Source organism: Saimiri boliviensis, chromosome 13 (assembly GCF_048565385.1).
Source record: "Saimiri boliviensis isolate mSaiBol1 chromosome 13, mSaiBol1.pri, whole genome shotgun sequence".
In the NCBI taxonomy this organism is placed as follows: Eukaryota; Metazoa; Chordata; class Mammalia; order Primates; family Cebidae; genus Saimiri; species Saimiri boliviensis.
Genome location: NC_133461.1, coordinates 48,078,850 through 48,096,247, shown reverse-complemented (window position 1 = coordinate 48,096,247; position 17,398 = coordinate 48,078,850).

Here is a 17,398-nt window from a genome sequence, read left to right as displayed (position 1 = left end):
ATCATAAAACTACTTATAGGGTACTATGCTTGTACCAAATCCCTGTGATGTATAGTTTACCTATATGACAAACCTGCATGTGTACCCCTAAATGTAAAATAAACATTTAAAAAGAACACTAAATTACATACACTGTATAGCTAATATTTTATCCTATTTTAATGGCAGTAGTACCACTACTTGTTGTTTTTGTTCCAATTTTAAGACTGTTGAAAAACACAACAGAGATCATGACATAATTTAATAGAGTTAAAAATAATTTTCAATCAATAAACCTCATATAACCTTACTGCTGACTAATGTTCTGATTGACAAAAAGTGTTCAGAGGATGCAGTATAATTCTTAGATATAATTTTAGATTACAGCCTGCTATAAAGCACTAATATATTAAAGAAAATATAGAGTGAGGGAGAAAAAAAGAAAGAAAATAGAAGAGGAAAGGGAGGAAGGGCTGATAAACAATAATTCTAGTGTGAGATACTGTCTACTAATTCATTCAGAAAAAAAGAAAATAATGAAATATGTATGATAGAACCCTTTTGAAAGATTTGAATATCTGGTTTGATCGATGGAGACAAGTGATAATTTATTATGGAAGGTTACCACAAAACTGTGAATTTTACAGCTTTGGCTTATTTTTAAACTTCTCTTAAAAACTGAAATGGGAAGTTTAAAATATCTTGTATTCAGAATATGACCTTGGAAATTGTCTTGGGAGGTTTCCTTTCAGTAAACTCTTTATATTCAATTCATTTCATGGGCTGCTAAGGAATTGCTTCCTTAATTAGAATACATATTTTACAACAGTTTCTAATTAACCAATATTCTCAAAAAATTAAATTCTGGAAGACTCAGAGTAAGGTAATTTAATATATACTCTGTGTTTTATATAGGACAAGTTTTATTATTTTTGTTAAGGTGTAGTATGGCCTACAGTTCTTTTGAATCACAAACAGAAGTCATTTCTGTCTTGGTTCACATTATTTTGACTTAAGGAGTACATCAAGGACCAACTTATGGTATCTTCTTTGAGGTTTTAAGGAGGATCTAATGATGACAAAAAGTGTCAATTTTCTTAATTTGGAACAATAATTATACTCCCATAACCTCCTTTTCATTACCACTTTCTAATATTCACTGAAGTAACTAATGTTTCATAAATATTAAATCTAAAATGTTAATTTATTAAAATAAAATAAATAGGAGAAGAACAAAGAAATCATGAATGAAAATATTGAACAAACTTTATGGTAACCCCAAATTTATAAATAGGTTTCAAATAAAGTGGATATATAAATAAATTTTATTTTTATAACACTCTCTGTGTAAATTAATATTTTTTGTGTAAAATAATTTTACATAAAATATTTTTGTGTAAAAAATATTTTTGTAACACTGTGTAAATTAACTTTTTTGTGTAAAATATTTTTATGTATAAAATATTTTTTTAAATTATAAAAATAATTTTTAATTATTTTTATAACACTGTGTAAATTAATATTTACAATATTTATGCAACATGGAGTAAAGGAGTATACTCAGAAGCAATTATACACAAAAACAAGTTGTTAAATCAGTCTAATTGTAAGGTCTAATATTCTCAAACACAGATAATCAGTCAGTACAGGCTACTGGGTTTCTGAGGGCTTATATATTTACAGAATGATATTTTTTATTTTGAGACAAATGCTAAAAAGGCAAAAATAGTTCTCATGTCTTCAAGCTGCCAAGGTATCCTGAAGTTTGTAAAATCCTGCCACCCCTGTAGACATGAAAGGAAATGCCCAGGTAACCATGGGGAATATGGTCTTCTCTACAGCCTTCATAGGAGTATGTGGGAATAGCAGATGTGTAACACACAGAGGAGTTATAAATAGCTCCAGGACTTATAAGATGATCTGCTCTTATTTTAACTCAAACTCTTATTTAGAGATTCTAGGATGATAAAACTCTGCCAGGTATGTTTAAAAGTTTGATTATTTTTACTCTTGTTTATGTTCGGTGAAAATATTCTCTCTGAGAGCTAAGAGGAATAGAAAGGGAGCTGATAGGTATGGAATGGATTGTTTTCTATCATCACTGATAATTTGCATTTTTGAAATGAAAAGGGATCATCAAATGAAAGGTAACACTGTTAATAGTATTATATTTGTCATGAGCCACATCACATATACATGCTGTCTATATATTATTTTAATTGTCTTTGCTTAACAGTATATTGAAATGGCATATGTTAGATGTAAATTTTAGTATTACTCATAACAGAAAACAAAAAATCTGTCATGCTATAATGTTATATACAAGTTTTAAAATATATATTATGCTATGACACATGTTATCTTTATTGTTAAATTAGATTAAAAATAGTATATTTTTCAATGGAAATAGCTCACCTCAGTATAACCTTGAAGGATTAAAAAAATTTTTTTTTAATGTATTTATCTTGCTGTAGGAAAGCTAAGCTGCAGTCTTCAATATTTAGCTATAGAAAAGGACACAACAGTTTCTGGATTTGGGGTCTGTATTGAAGTGCTAACATGTAGCTGTAAATTCTCATAAGTGCCGAGGCAGGAGACTGAAGCCTTAGCCAGTTCCTGTTTCATAAATAGTATATAGAAAAAAAGAACCTAGTTAGGAATAAGTGTCATGAGTGATTAGATATTAGTCTTATTGAATATTAAGCATCATGAGTGATTAGATATTAGTTATATTGAATATTAAGCCTTGATTAAAGCCTCCTTGTACTTTATGCACAATAATCTAGGACTTTCCGGTTGCTGTGGTCAGGGACTGATAAGGGACACTGTGGAATGTGGCCACGGGGCAAGAGCATTAATACCTGTCGATTAATACTGGTGGCGATCAGCAGGGACAACCTGTTCAATGCAGAACCCAAGCCGTCTGTCACACCTGCATAAGGGTTGCTGGAGGGCATCTAAAATCTCTGCAGTAGCGCCAATGCTTGGGGAAGCACCTGCTACTGAGCAAACCTTGGAAGGGAACATCCCCTGACCTTGGGTGGGTGGGAGAACACTCCACTCCCCCTCGCTCTTGGCTCTTGTGGAAGGACTGATATCACTCAGCCCAACCCGCAGCTACCCGGGGCTTAATTGTCTCTACGTGGTGCTGTGCTATATTGGTTGCAATCTGTGTCTGCTTTCCCTCCCTATTTCTGCAGCTGGTTCCTCTTTTGAAGATAGTAAGAAATAGCATAATTTTTGAAGCCTTTGTTCTTACTTGGCAAGTATAACATGAAGTGCTGATGCATCTTGCTGCCCACTGCTTCAGCTACTTGGAAGTCCCGGGCCCCTTGTTCCTTAGAAACGTGACCTGTTTGAAGATTCACCCTACTTACCCTGCCCCCCTGTTTTGTATCTAATACAAGTCCAAGTGTCCAGGCACGCGGGGCCGCTTACCGATCTCTGGGTACTGGTGGTAGTGATCCCTTGGGCCCAAACTCTCGATCTTGGTGTACTGTGTTTTTATTTCTACAATCTCTTGTCTCTGCAGCCGTAGAGAATATCTTCTAGATCCAGCAGGGCTGGACACTGCACTAATATGTTTTAAGAATACAGAATTCAGGCCAGGCACGGTGGCTCACACCTGTAATCCCAGTACTTTGGGAGGCCGAGGTGGGTGGATCACGAGGTCAAGAAATCCAGACCATCCTGGTCAACATGGTGAAACCCCATCTCTACTAAAAATACAAAAAATTAGCTGGGCATGGTGGCGTGCGCCTGTAATCCCAGCTACTCAGGAGGCTGAGGTAGGAGAATTGCCTGAACCCAGGAGGTGGAGGTTCAAAAAAAAAAAGAATATAGAATTCAGATATTCATCCAAGTAGTTGGATATCTACTGTATGTATTCAGAGGTTTTTTGTGACAAATTTCGCTAGAAAACTGATCAACAAAAAACTAAATCAGTTTTCTTCCAGTTATTCTGAATAACATTTTTGGCATGATCAAAGACTCCTATTTGATTTCCCAAACATTTTTGCATATAGTTAAGTCCTGCTCAACTTACATCTCTAGTTTCTCTTGCAATTTTTTTCTCTGTTTAATCCTTGCTGGGCACTAGTCCATGGCTTTCTCTTGATACAAGTTACTTATCTGTCCTCCTGACCAACTTCTCTTTTGTCTTTCTATGTTCTTCTGTTATCTGTCACCATTCCAAATGCCCATTATAATCTCATATGAACGTATTAATATGCATGTTGTGACAACATCAATCTAAGTGACTTGCTTTATGAGAGATTTCTGATTTTTCCTCCTCCATGTTTCTTTTTGCATAGCCATGCCTCCCATTTGGCATATCCACAGTCTTTCAGTCTACCTATAACAGTTCCTCTCATTTATGAAGACAGAGCACTAAATAATTTGAGTAGCTCTTTCTTTCCCTCCTATCTCAAGGTAATCATTTCCTCCTACATACAGCTATAATATTCTGAAGCTCATTTATGTTCATTTTACCTAGTACCATATACTTACACTTCGGTCTTACCTCTTTAGGAGGGAAGATCTTTCATCTAACTATATTAAAAAAATATAATTTATTTTCTACTGTACTTTGCACAGGGCAGTTTTTGGTCATTGTCAGGCATAAATAAAGGAGGAATGAAGAGCATTGCTTAATAGGACCTCTAAAAAATGAGAAAAAAGATATTCACATAATCCAACTACTATATGTTGAGAGGGAACCACCAAAGATTGACAAAGTATGATGTGTATGACTTGGACATAGGAAATGATTCTATATAATTATCACTGAATAGCTAACTCATGAATTTTTTTCTTTCCTTCCTTCCTTCCTTTTCCTTTCTTCCTTTTTCTTTTCTTCCTTCCTTTCCTTCCTCCCTCCCTTCCTCTCTCCCTCCCTCCCTTCCTCCCTTTCTTCCTATTTGTTTTTGAGACAGCGTCTTGCTGTCACCTAGGCTGGAAGGCAGTGGCATGATCACGACTCACTGCACCCTCGAATTCCAGGACTCAAGAGATTCTCTCACCTCAGCCTCCCGACTAGCTGGAATGACAGATGCATGCCACTGCACTAGGTTAATGTATGCATGCATGTATGTATGTATGTATGTATGTATGTATGTATTCATTTATTTATTTATTTATTTTGTAGAGAAAGGGTCTTGCCATGCTGCTCAGGCTGGTCTTAAACTCCTGAGCTCAAGCAATCCTCCTGTCTAAGCCTCCCAATTACTGGGATTACAGGTGTGAGTTAAAGTGCCCAGCCACCTTGTTGTTAAAAATACAAATCCACCCAAGGACTAAACGGTAGAAAAGGATGATACAAAGAGTCACTTTCTTACCCTCTCCCTCCAACAACAAAAAAGGCTGTATTCACAACCTAATTTTTAAAAAACTTTCAGAAGTTTGTTTTTTTGAGACATAGTCTCACTTTGCCTCCCAGGCTGGAGTGCAGTGGCGCGATCTTTGCTCACTGCCACCTTCACCTCCTGGGTTCAAGTGATTTTCCTACCTCAGCCTCCCGAGTAGCTGAGACTACAGGTGTCCACCACCATGCTCAGCTAATTTTTGTATTGCTAGCAGAAGGGTGGTTTTAATTTTTATGTTTGTAGCATTTTAATGGCGTTTTTATTCATACAAATTGAAAGGAGAAATAAATCATTTTTGTACTTCATGTTTGTGTCTGCTGACCACTTTAAAGAAAAATGCTTATTATATCATTTGAAAGAATATGATTGGTATGCTTTCCTAGTCTACCAGCATTCTGTCACTTTTAACAAGGTATGTAACAGGCTATGCCACTATGAAGGCATATATAAATGGCAGAAGTATTTGTCGTAAGTAAAAATATGAAAAAAAAAAACCACAAAAGATTGAAAGTGGGTTTTGAATATGTGTTCCCTTTTGAGCAAAAGGGTACAGTTTAATTTATAAAAGCTAGTAGGCTAATAAATCAGAATAAATTAATATAGTTTAGTGTATTTTAAAATTAATACTTCTTTCTAAAGGCAATGCTTAATTTTGATATTTAATACTTTATTGGAAACTCAAAATAGATGTATTAACTTTCCCAGTATACATTTTTTTGGTCACCTAGATTTTACTATGTTGTAGAGAATGTAGAGTTGATTTGGCCACTGATGATCTATTTTTCCTTTGAATACTTATTGCTGTAATTGTAATAAAATGAAGAATCTCATATGTATTGAATATCTTTTGTGTCCTAGGCTTTCTTCCTTTGTATATATTATCTCATTTAATTTCACAAAATTCTGATGGAGTTGTTATTGTCACCATTTTCCATATGAACAACTGAAGTCTGTAGTTTAACTTGTCCAGGATTATGCAGCTACATGACCAAGATGGGTGCAAAACCAGATCTTTGGATGCCAAAGTCAATGGTTTTCTTTATTTCATGCTGATATTTGGGTCCATTTGTAAGTAGAATTTAGAGCTAAAAACTACAGTTTTTTTTTTACAGGGGAGACATCCCTTATTGACAAAGTAACCTTTTAAGTTATAATTTATGATCACCATATATATGTGTTTGTATATATATATCTCCTGCATATATCTATATACACACACACACATATATATAGACACATATATGTATAGACATACACACACACACACACACACACACACACGAGAAGATATTTATATCAACAATGAGAAGTCCTGGGTATTACAACGTTTTAGAAAGTTTCTTACAAACCTTAGCCAGTCACCAGTTTCAAACGAAATGGCTCCAAGCAAAAGGAACAATTATTATTAAATTATTATTAGGAATTAACTGTGTGTTCAGAAACTCTAAGAACTTTACAAACATTAAATCATTCAATCATTGTAAGAATATGTTAACTTAGTGATAACACCTTATTCCTTTAGATGTAAATTATTTTAGAGAGGATTGATACTTGTTTAAGCTTATACAACTAGCAAATAGCAAAGCAAAAACAGGAGGTTGACGTAACTACTTCTTAGTGTTTCCAACAATATACAGTTGGCCCTTGAACAACACTTCTGAATGGCATAAGTTTACTTATATGCTTTTTTTTCAACAGTTATATTGGAATTTTTTTTGAGATTGTGACAATTTGAAAAAAACTCATATAAATTGCATAGACTAGAAATATTTTTAAAACTAACAGAAAGTTAGATATGGCATGAATGCACAAAGTGTTTGTAGACAGTAGTCTATTTTATCATTTGCTACCATAAAATATATACAAATCTATGATAAAAAGTTCAAATTTGTTAAAATCGACACACTAACACTTACAGATTGTACATAGCACTGTTCACAGGTAAGAGAAATACAAGGATTAAGTATTAAATATCAATTGCATAAAATTAGCAGTAGTTCATATTGTACCACTGCTATTTTTGTAGTCACCTTCTATTGTTATTGCAGTGAGATTAACTGTTGTGAGTATCCACTTAAAGTGTCCTGTGATGCTAATAATCTCTCTGTGAGCAGTTCATCTTTCTAGTAAATTGAATATGATGGTAAAAAAAAAAAAAAAAAAAAAAAAAAAAAACAAAAAAAAAAAAACTCTTGTAGTTCTTGCATCATTTTCATCCTGTTTAGTGCAATATCAAAAACCCTGAATAACAACATAGGACTCATATGAATTGCCACTAGTGATGCTGGATGTGCTTTCAAAAAGCTGAGAAAAGTCACAACATTACAGGAAAATGTTGAGTTGCTTAATGTGTATCATAGAGGTCTGTAGTTGCAGTTCCCAATAATTTCAAGACAAATGAATCCAGTTCAAGGTTATTGCAAAAAATAAATAAATAAAATTTGTGAAGCTATCACTGCAACTATCACTGCAGGAGCTAAAACCCTGCACTTTTTGTGAAATACCTTTTTACATTGTATTGAAAATGTAAAATGTAGGTGCAGGATTGTTAGAAGAAAGACATAACTATGGAGTCTAATATGATCTGAGTAAAAGCTAAGTTACTACAATAAAGAAAAGAAAAGGAGAAAAATATCTTAAGTTGTGGAATTCCATGCCAGCAAAGGATGGTTTGATAATTTCAGAAAGAAGTTTGGCTTTAAAGATATCAAGATAAAAACACCTTTACCTAACCAAGAGGCAGCAGATGTGTTCCCCAAACATCATTAAGAAAATCACTTAAAAAACAAAAGGGATATCTGCCTGGATGGTTTTTGAATACAGACGAAAGTGCTCTTTTCTGAAAAAAAAAAAAAAAAACAAAACAAAAAACCAAACAACAACAACAAAAAAAACCACTAAGGATATTTATTAGTAAGAGAAGTTTGTACCAAAATTTAAGGCAGTAATAGCAAAGCTAACTCTACTGTTTTATGCAAATGCAGTTGGATGATCAGGACTGCCCTTATCGGTAAACGTGCTAACCCTTGAGCCTTGAAGTGCTCCACCTGCTGCCAGTGTTTTGGATGTACAACAAGATGACCTGGACAGGGAGAACTCTTCTTCTGTATTGGTTCCATCAATACTTTGTTTCTGATGTCAGAGAAAACCTTGCCAGTGAGAGACTGCTTTTTAAAGTTCTTTTGATATTGGATAATGCCCCTGGCCAGTCAGAACCCTCTGTGGCCACCTTTCACATCACAGGTGTGAAAATGGTCCACTTGTCCCCAAACACAATTTTCACTAAGCCTCTAAATCAACAAGTCACGTGACCCTTTAAAGCTCATTACCAATGATATTCTATGAAAAGGATTATCAATGCTATGCAAGAGAACTCCAACAGGGAGAACATCACGAAAGTCTTGAAGGCTATTGAAAATGCCATTGTTATAGAAAAAGCCACGGAAGTCATCAAGCATGGAACAACAAGTTCTTGATGTAGAAAACTGTATCCAGACATTGTATGTAACTTCACAGGATTCATGACAGATACAATAAAGAAAATCATGAAAGAAATTGTGGATATAGGAAAAAAGATTGATAAGGGGGAAGAGTTTCAAGGTATGAATCTTGGAAAAATACAAGAGGTGACAGACACCATACCAAAGGAATTAACAGAAGACAACTTGGTGGGGATTGCTTGAGTGCTTCTGAACCAATGCCAGATGAAAAGGAAGAAGACTTAGAATAAGCAGTGCCAGAAAATAAGCAGACATTAGACAACCCAGCAAAAGGGCTCTGGTTAAGCAAGACTGATTTTGGCTTCTTTTATGACATAAACTCTTCTATGATAGGGGAACCCAAACTCAAGCAGATTGTGGAACAGGAATTGGTACTATATACAAACAATTTAAGAGAAATGAAATAGAAAAACAGACAGAAATTACAAAGTATTTCTGTGAAGTTACACCAAGTAACTTATAAGTATACCCGACTCTCCTGCCTCCACTTCCATCCTTCACCTCTTACACCTCTGCCACCCCTGCCTGAGCCAGCAAGACTAACCTGTCCTCTTTCTCCCTCTCCTCATCCTACATAAAGTAAAGATAACAAAGTAGACTTTTGTGGTGATCAATGTTTACTTAATAAATAGTAAATATATTTTCTCTTTCTCATAATTATTAATAGCATATTGTTTTCTCTAACATACCTTATTATAAGAACACAGCATATAATACATACAAAATATGAAATATGTGTTAATCGACCATTTGCAATCTCAGTAAGTCATCTGGTCAACTAGCAGGCTACTAGCAGTTAAGCTTTTGGAGTCAAGATAGATGTGCAGGTAGTTGGAACCCCTAATCCCCATATTCAAGAGTCAACTGTAATTTTAAAATCTCACTTTTCAATCAAATGTGATTCTGAAGACTGTTGCCCTTTTATTACTCTTGTAATCTCATTAAGAATAGATGTGTTTCCTCATCTACCATTAACTTCTCACTTAATTGGTTCTAAGAAGAATTCATACCCATCACCAATTGCTTTGCTATCACACAGACACTATTTTGCAGCTGGATAACTCTTTAGCAGGTATGTGTTCCCCTGTGGTCTTTGTACAGGTCTTGTTGTACATTCATGTACTTTTTATATTTTGATGTTTATTTTTCCATAGGGCACTTTGTGCTTTGTTTGGTCTGTCTGGAGATAATTGAAATCAGTAAGAAAAGCAGTGACTGCATGAAGTCTAATTTGCTCATTGATGGCTAGAAAAGTTTCCTGGGAATTTATAATAATCTGTATCTTTCTCCTTCTATTCAACTCAATGTGTAGAAGAAACAAGCATTTTCAGGACAATCTCTGACGAGTAGCAACTAAAAAATAAAGCAGTCATTTAATTTTCATCAATGTTAAATTTTCTATGCTAAATTCAAATATAAGCTGAATAATAACATTTTTAGTATTGTTAATTATATCATCTTTTTTTTTCCAAGTGACTTTTTTTGTGTTATAAAGATTGTTCTTTAGTCATGTAAGAAACATACAGAGTATAAAGAATGGAAATTGTTTTGGAGTAAACATTCCCTTGCCTAGTACATTATATTCCTTAAATTCGGAAAAAAAAAAAAAAAAAAAAAAAAAAATCCTCTATGGGTTTCTATTGCTCACATTACAATAGATTTAATAGGATGGCTGAAAGCATTTTTGTAGTTCAGTAATAGCAGTGGAGTCAATTTCCTCATTTGAAACATAAGACATAACTCTGAAAGAGGCAGCAGCATTATCAAAACACCCAGGATGTGAGGAGAATATCACAAAGTTACTTGTTGAGTTTGTTTGACTCTTAGGTTTATATTCAAGTTTTCAGATGGCTCTAAGCTATTGCCAAGGAGTTTTATATGAATACAAAACCAGTAAAAGGAGCAAGATGTTGCTGTGAGGAAGCCATCTTGAATGCTATTAGAGAAGACATGAATATTATTTCTGGGAGAGTTAAAGTAACAATCTAAAATCACTAACTTTGAAGGTGACTCGTATTTAGGTTCCTGATTAGTAAAATGCCTTAATAAATGAGAATCTTTTTATAAGACACTGTGGCTTAAATTTCTCCTGAAATTAGAATAAAAGTAGTTCACTTTGCCCTATATGAGTTCAAACATTAGTTAATTTATTTGTTCCACATGTGCAAGGCACTGTTCTAGCAACTGGGATATAGTGGTGAACAGGACAGAGAAAATAACTAATCACATAAAATTTACTTTCTATCTACCTTACAGTTAAAGATTTACAAGCTATTTCTAAGAACTTTTAAAGACCAGAATACTGTGCATTATTTTATTCCTGAAATCATATGGGAAAAGCATGTATCTGTGGAAAATTCAAATAAATCACAAAACAATGAGATAGTATTTAAAAAAAAGTCTTATTGTTTATTAGACATTAAAGAAAACATCATAGTATTTTTTAGATGAGGGCTAACATCAGTATTTACCAGAGAAGCCCTGCATAAGATATTGAAAATTCTGTTATTTTGAATTGTTATTGAATTCCAAGAATAACTAGCATCATAAAACATGTTGTTAAGGGAGATAGCTATCTGTTAAGACAAATGCTTTTATTCTTACAGCAACAGCCAAGAGTAACTATGAAAAGATAAAAACGGTCTGGGCCATGAATTTTGATTATTTTTTCTAATTTGAAATCACTACTTACTTGAAAGCAGACTGAACTTTAATCATTTTATTATTAATGTTTTATTAATCTTTCTCTTTGTAAAGAATAATGTGTGTCTTTCTGTATCCATATAAAAACAAAATTACAATTCTGGCAAAACAACCATTTGAAATAACCTTTTCTCAGCTGGTAGATGTATGTTGTTGACTAAAATCATGAAACAGATATCTGGTGAGAATTTGAAGAATCCGGCATATGGCTTTTTGATCTAATGTTAAGAAAATTTTATAATTATTTTCTCTCTTTAAAAAATGAACACTATTGATGTTACAAGATCAACATTATTTCTTGTCTTTGGATCAACCAGAATTCCTTTTAAGTTGAAACTTTTATTGGGCAATATGATATACAACTTTGAGTCAGAAGTATGTTAAAATACCAAATATTGCCAAGAAAAATTATTTTGTATTTTGTTCTTTTCATATTGGTGATTCTTTGTTACACTTGTAACTTTTACCTCCCCCGTCCCCTCACCACTTTATTTTTTTTTTCTCAGACACCCAAGCTGGAGTGTAGTCTTGTGATCTCTGCTTACTGCAGCTTCTGCCTCCTGAGTTCAAGGGATTCCAGCCTCCCTAGTAGCTGGAATTACAAGCAACACCACTACACCCAGCTAATTTTTGTATTTTTAGTAGAGGCAGAGTTTCAACATGTTGGCCAGGCTGGTCTCAAACTCCTGATCTCAAGTGATCTGCCTACCTCAGCCTCTCAAAGTGCTGGGATTACAATTGTGGGAACTTTCGCCTCTTTCTTAACTGATAATGACTTTCTGATTTCTCATACATTGTATCATAGATAATGTATTTTGCACATAGTTAAGCCAATTTGACTACAACTTACATGAAAAAAATAGTTCAGGTTTAAGCTATTGCCTTACCATAATTATTTAAGAATTTGTACCATAAAACTAATGCTTTTGCATAATTGGGCCCACTCACCTAAATCTCCCTACATGTACCTTATATTTAGGTGATATTTTTGACATACCTTGTATCTAAAAATATCAAATGTATTTTTACAAGACAGTAGAGTGGGAAGGAGTCTATGATGAGTATAATGTATTGACAGGCTATTACTAAGTTAAATAAAGGCTCAAAAATTGCAAGTCCTTGCTCTTTTTATTATCTTTTGTGAATTAAATAGATTTTGGTGAATTTTAAATTTTATTTGCTTAGTTTCAAAAAAAGAGGCAAAAAAAAAAACTGCAAACAGTAAGACAAGGCATTTATTTGGGTCTTAGAAATTGCAATTTGGGAGACACAGATTCATCAACAAGCCAAATTGTGTTCTGGAGACAGAGAGGGGAAGAGGGGTTTTTAAAAGGAAGCTAAGGGTGGTTACAGAAGTTGTTTTAAAAGAATTATCATTAGTGGAAGTGACTGGCTTAGAACAGAAGTTCATAGCTCATTAGTTGTTGCTGTTCAGGAGTAGCACTGCTGGCAAGATTCAGTTTTTTTCAAGAACATTGTGAGTGTGGCTGTTTGGCCCAATTCAAAAGTTCAAGAGAAGTTCCTTGGGTTTTCATTTTGTTTTTGTTTTTTAAGATTGTAGGTCATGTTCATTTCAGAAATCTGAACCAGAGTGACACAATTTTGTGTGGGGAACGTTCCTGTGTGAGACCCCCAAAAGGCGTGCGTCTCACTGTACGGTGAGCTTGATCCCAAACACAGTTTTCTGCTGGAGGCAGTCGAACTATGGGAAAGAAGGAACTGAAAGACGGATGATCAGTTTCTACTATTAACCACGATGATGTCTGGGCCTAAACTATGTGGTGCTGCTAGACTGAGTGACTCCATACCAGCAACCAGTTTCTGCTTTTAACTTTTATGACTCTTTCTTTAAGAATAGCTTTAACCTTTTCTTTACTTGCATGACTGCCTTGTACCCTAGATAATGGTTTAACAACTTAGCTTGTGACTTTCTGATATTGTTATCTGAACACAGACCCCTCTGGAAAAATAGATAAAACACATCACTTGGTCACTTTTATGGGCTGTGATCATAAACCCCCTGCACAACAAAATGTACTTGTGACTTTTTGATTTTGTAACTTTCTGTCCCCTTTTATTGTTCTTCGCATACTGTGAGGATGGTGTCATTTACTTTGATCTTAAGATACATAATGAGACCCTGGACAAGAATAAACTTGCTGTTTGGGCACTGCCTTCTCAGTCCTCCAGACCTCATTTTCTGTCTCTATTTCTGCACACTCTCTCTTCCAGGTATTGGGACTCTCTTGCAGGTCGAGAGATCCCCGGCAGACATGCTGTCCTGACTGTCCCCGACAATTTTGTATATGACATTTCACAATAATAAGAAATAGTATGGCCAATATTCAACATCCTTAAAGAAAAGAACTTTCAATCCAGAATTTCATATCCAGCCAAACTAAGTTTCACAAGCAAAGGAAAAATAAAATCTTTTGTGAACAAGCAAGTACTCAGAGATTTCATCACCACCAGGCCTGCTTTATAAGAGCTTCTGAAAGAATCACTACACATAGAAAGGAACAACCAGTATCAGCCTTTCCAAAAACGTACCAAAAACTAAACAGCATCAAGATAATGAAGAATTTACATCAACTAATGGGCAAAACAGCCAGCTAACATCAAATGGCAGTATTAAACTCACACATATTAATATTAATCCTAAATTTAAATCGACTAAATCCCCCAATCAAAAGACACAGCCAAAACCCATTGGTATACTGCATCCAGACCCATCTCACATACAAGGATACACAAAGACTCAAAACAAAGGATGGAGAAATATTTACCAACCAAATGGAGAGCAAAAATAAATAAATAAATAAAAAGCAGGAGTTGCAATTCTCGCCTCTGATAAAATAAACTTTAAAGCAACAAAGATCAAAAGAGGGAAAGAAGGACATTACATAATGGTAAAAGGATCAATGCAACAGGAAGAGCTAAAGATCCTAAATATATACGCACCCAATACAGGAACACCCAGATACATAAGACTTATAAAGAGACTTAGACTCTCACACAATAATAGTGGGACACTTCGACATCAATATTAGACAGATTGACGAGACGGAAAATTAGCAAGGATATCCAGGACTTGAACTCAGATCTGGAACAAGTAAAATTAATAAGCATTTATAGAACTCTCCACTTTAAATACAGAAAATATACACTCTTATCAGTACCACATCACACCTACTCACAGGTTTAAATGAAATATTGGTTGGCTGCTTGTTTGTTATTTTCTTCCCTCATTTTTTCCTGTCTCCCTTATTAAGCACAATTATTGGCATAAAAGAGGTTTTCAATACCCATTTTTAGACTGCATTCTAGCCTGGGCAATAAAGTAACCCTCCCGTTCTCTCTCCCTCTTCCTCTTCCTCTTTCTACCTCTCCTTCATTCTTTTTATTTTCTTTCTTTCTCTATTTCTTTTGTTCTTTCTTTTAAAAAAAAAAAAAAAAGAAATAGTATGGAAAAGTGGCTCAGCAATTAGTGCAAGTTAGCCATGTAGCTCTGGAACTATTGTGATCCATTCATTCAGAAGTTATTTAAAATATAAAGGCAATATATAATCTAGACACTAAGAACACAAAGATAAATAAGATTAGCTCTTAATTTCTAAAATCACAGAGTCTAGCATGGAGTACAAATAAAGAATTGAAATTTACAAAATTGCTACTAGTATGTGAGTAATGTATGGATATGATAGTTTTCTCTATGTTTCAGATGGGGACCATGCCATATGATTTTGACATTGAAGAAGTTTCAGTTCACTGTGAAGAGAGAAAATAGATGACCAACCCAAGCTTCAGAAATAACATTTACAGAGGTACTGATGTGGAATAAAGAATCCTAAGTGCATGTTCAGTAACTGAAGCTGATTTTCGCAAATGTAGAATGGCTTTGTATGACATGCTGATTTATTTAAATTTTGAAAATAAAATGCTAACTTGATAGAATTAGGGTATCTGGAGAGAAAGTTGGGACACTGAACAACAAATGCAATGTAGACTGATACCGGCAAAATGTAAACCAGTAATAAATTTCACATTCCATCTTCAGAATTTGAATACAAATATATTTGAATATTTACAAATAATACTAACCATCATAGCCCAGACACTACACTTCAAATATGTTTGTTATATGAAATTAAATACATTTATTTTTATGAGTTTTCCAACTTCAGTTTTTACTATCAGATAAATAATATATGGCAGTATATTTATTTAACAATTAGAACAAAACTTTTTGGGATTTTCTATGAATTTTAAAAAATAGAGTAAAATTACTTTCTCTCAAAGGAAAAAAAAATTACAAAAATAAGTAAAAGAAGCGAGCAGAGCATACCCTAACACTGCCCTAAAGGTGAGAGACACAACCCTTAACATAAACTTTGGAAAGTACTGTGCATAGATAGATTTTATTGTTCCTTGCTCTTCCACATTGCCATGTGCACAACAAATAAACAAAAAGGGCAGAACTTGCAAACAATTTAAAAGTATATGTTATTAACTTGCTAAAAATAACTAAATCATCTTATGAAAATCGGAGAAAAGTAACAAGTATCTAAGATAAACAAACTAATCTTATTTTTTTTGCTTTTTCTTCACAAAACATTTAATGCCAGAAAAGAATGAAATGATTTCTGCAATTTATCGAGAAAAAAATAGTCTTAAATGTGTAACAGATTAGATATATTTCACCTATATAGTCTTCTAAAAAGAAAATTCTTAACGTTTTTCAACTTAACATTATCTCAGCTACCCAAATAAGAACTCGAAATCAACATATCTGAAATGGTGAAACCATAGTATGAAATTGTGGCAGTGAGAATTGGATTTATTAAAATATAGCACAAAGGGGATAAACATTTTGAAGGTAATATATTTAAATAACAAGTATTCATTTTTAAAGTTATTAAAAATAATAAGTGGCATATAATGTCTTAATACAAACTATTTTTAAACATACAATATTCTTTATTCTATGTCAGTGCCTCTGTAAATATTACTTCTAATGCCTGGGTGGGTCATCTTTCTTCTCTCCTCACAGTGAACTGAAACTTTTCTCCAATGTTCAAATCACTTGTCATGTTTCCCATCTAAAGCATAGGAAAATATGTTTCACCCATATTTACCTTATATATATAAGGAAGGAAGGTATAATAAAATGAAATGTCCAATAGTACTTCATTCTAAAAGTAGTACATTAAAACTAGAGGCTTGTTAATTAAATTTGTAACAGTAATAGTACAGAAACTAAAATTATCTATATTTTTCAGGATTCCAAGTTAACAATAACAAACAAACAAAATAACAAAAAAGTATACAGAAAGATCTACAAGGCAAGAAAAATCAGTATATATGGGAATTCCATTTTCAATTAGGATCTAGAAAGGATCTAGGTCTCCTAAGAGACAATTTCTGAAACTACTGAAACATGCTAAATAAGCTGCAAAAATTGTAGTTTTTTTGTTGTTTGTGGTGGTATGACAACATTGATGAAATTCACAAAAACACTGTGTTAACTAAAAGAAATGCATATTGTATGCTTTATTTTAGTGATCTAAGAGTAGATTAAACTAATATTTGATGTTAGAAGTTAAAATGTGGTTGCTTCTGTAGTTTTGAAAACTGACTGGAAAGAGATATCAAGAGAACTTTCTATATCTCCTTTTGGGTTGCTTTTACATGGATGTATAAAATTTTCAAAATTTATTAAAATAAAAACTTAGGCTGGGTGAAGTGGCTCATGCCTGTAATTCTAGCACTGTGAGAGGTAGAGGCAAGATGTTTGCTTGAGCCCAGGAGTCTGAGACCACCCTGACCAACATGGTGAAATCCTACCTCTTAGAA